Raw genomic sequence first — 3,052 nt, 5'->3', positions numbered from 1 at the left:
TGTACTAAAGAATTTTTACACATAATCTTGACAATTTTACAAGATAGAAATTGTAATTTTACCAAATTTTTATTGGTAACTAGTGTAGTAAAATTACAATACGCATATTGTAGTTCACAAAAGTTCAGTGTAATTACAATACGATTACTGTAATATTACTCAACTATTATAAAAAAAATCCTTAGTAAAATTACAATATAATTACGAAATATTCCCAAACTTATTTAAAACAAATGTTTAGTAAAGTTACAATACGCTCTATGTAATTTTACTAAACTAATATCCCAGAGATGTTCAGTGAAATTACATTACACATATTGTAAATGTACTAAGTCGATCACCGGAAACAGTTTAGTAAAATTACAAAAAATTCGTTGTAATATCTCCAACTTGTAGACTACAAAATATATTGTAAAATTACTATATTGGTATTTCAAAAATATCATACAGTTCTGAGTTTTAACTTCCTCTAATTGTTTGGTAAAATTCCACTAGAAATTTTTAACAGTGTAAGCAAAATTGTGAACAGAAATTATTATTTGTATACTAAACTTAACATTTTCTTGTAGATATTTTGCTCTGCGTAATCCATTAAACAATAGATCTAATGTTCTTTTGTCTTAATTACTTTTCGGAATTTACTGACGTCAAATGAAATAAAATATTTGGGATGTCGGAGCAATGTAATCAATTCATTGTTGTCTTCGAGATGACCATGAATAATGCCCATTCAATATAATGGATTCACGACAACTACCTAAGTAAGTGCAGGGATACACAATTTCTTAGGATCTCTAAGTACAAGGCAAGTAGTAAAACCATTCGATGACAGTATATACCCGAATTAGTATTTATAAATGATTCATTTATGTACACCCGGATCAAAAAAAAAAAAATCTTAAATTTGACTTGATTTAACTTAATTTCCTTTGAAATGGTCGATATGCCGACAACTGTATTCCACATTTCAAACTTTTTTTGACTTGATATTGACTTTTTTGCCTTAGATTAGACTTTTTTTTGACTTAAATTGTTTCATTGCCTTAAATTTGACTTATTTTGTCTTAAAAAAACAACTGGTTATCGATTCGAAATCTAGTTCTATTTTTGACTTAATTTTAACTTAAAAATTAAGTCAAATCGAATGTGGTTTTTATAATTATTTATTAATTAAACTAATCTAAAATTAAAACTCAATTTTAATTATAGCAAATTTTTTAAAAATTATTTCTGATTAAATTAAAATTACTATTAAAAAAATTTTCATTGCAATGATTTTTTTTTATTTTGTTCCTGAAGAATTTGTATAAGCTCTCTTGTTTACAATATCATTCATTTTCATATTGATTAACCAATTCTGCAATAAACGTTTTATTACCTGTATTAATATAAAAACATACCGATAGTAAATTTTCGACAGGAATCGTAAATACATTTTCAGTTACAATGAATTCATATAAGTGTGATAGTTGGAGAAGTCTGACAGGCTCTTTGAAAGATTTTGCTTGCAGAAGAGTTATTGTTGCAAAATGATGGCCAAGGCACTTACAATTACTAATTTTTTGACAATCCCATATTTTATCAATAATTTTTATAAAAGAATGAAGAAGACCAAAATGTTTTTCATTCAAGTATTTAAATGCTACATAAGAAGAATTATTTTTTAATGTTTCTTTATAATTTTTTGATATAAACAATATACCATTTAATAATAATCGAAAATATTCTAAACCATAAACACCTCAAATAATTATAACTATCATTAATTATATGTTACTAATTGTAAGTATTTTTTAAAATTGCGTTGTAACTGTCTAATTTTGTTTTATTCTGACTTTAATGTAACTTTTTTTAACTTAAATCTAAGTAAAATGTATTAAAATCGACGCAATTCTGACTTGAATGTGACTTTTTATGTCTTAAATCTAAAAGAAACAGAGTCAAACTGAACCAGTTTTGACTTAAACGTGACTTATTTTGTCTTAAATCGATCCTAACTAAGCCAGAAAAAGTCAAATCTAAGTCAAGTGTTATGGAAATTTTACACTGACTAAAAAAATTAACGTAGGTGAAATTTGAAGGATTTTGACTTAAATTTTAAGTCATAATTAAGATTTTTTTTCGACCCGGGCGGTTTCTCTTGAACAAATGAGCCGATTTTGATGGTTGAGGTAGCATTCGACGCGGCTTATAAAGCTCTAGAGCCCAGTTCATTTTGGTATCAATCCATCAAGCACAATAAAAGTTATCCGAAAAAAACACTTTTGAAAAAATTTTATTTTTAGAATATCTCTGAACGAGCCCTACCGATCAAGCTCAATTTCCTCACAGCTTTAAGATATTGACAAGCCGCGTCGAATGACATCTTAAAGTTCAAAATCTATTCATCCGTTCAAAAGATACAGGTATTTACATACATACACTCGGACATCATTGTGAAATTAGTCAGAATAGCTTCCTAGGACCTCAAAACGTCGACATCTGATGAAAATTCGATTTTCGTAAATCGGACCGAAACTAATAACTTCCCGAATTTTTGAAAATTTACAATATTCTTCGCGGGAAGTTAAAAATAATTTTTTTTTAACATCTTATGGGCTCAAAAGTTACATCATATTATAAAAAGAATCCTCACAAAATTTCAGCCAGATACCTTTAAAATTGAACTATCACAAAGGGGGGTCCCCTTTCCCATTTAAAACACACCCGAAAATTTTTAATTTTAGTTTTTCGTTATTGCATTAAATTATTGTAGCTTCTAACTCAGGGTACTTCTATTGTTCATTTGAAAGAAATCTTTTTTAATCAAATTATGAAGCTTTCCTCGAATTTATGAAGTTTTATTATCTGAAAAGGCAGAAGATACAGAAAATTGTTTTTGGAAGATTTTGTAGCAAATTTACTGATCTACAAAAAAGGTCTCATATGATTTTTGCATAAATTAAAATATTCATAAGATATCCAACGTTAAAGTATTATACAACTCAAGAAACTTGTTTTTGCTTGTTTAAAATTTGATAACATGTCAACTAATGAGAATTCAGAAATTCTC

Source organism: Microplitis mediator, chromosome 8 (genome assembly GCF_029852145.1).
Source record: "Microplitis mediator isolate UGA2020A chromosome 8, iyMicMedi2.1, whole genome shotgun sequence".
Lineage (NCBI taxonomy): Eukaryota > Metazoa > Arthropoda > Insecta > Hymenoptera > Braconidae > Microplitis > Microplitis mediator.
The sequence above is the reverse complement of the archived record's forward strand: the minus strand, read 5'-3'. Positions refer to the sequence as shown.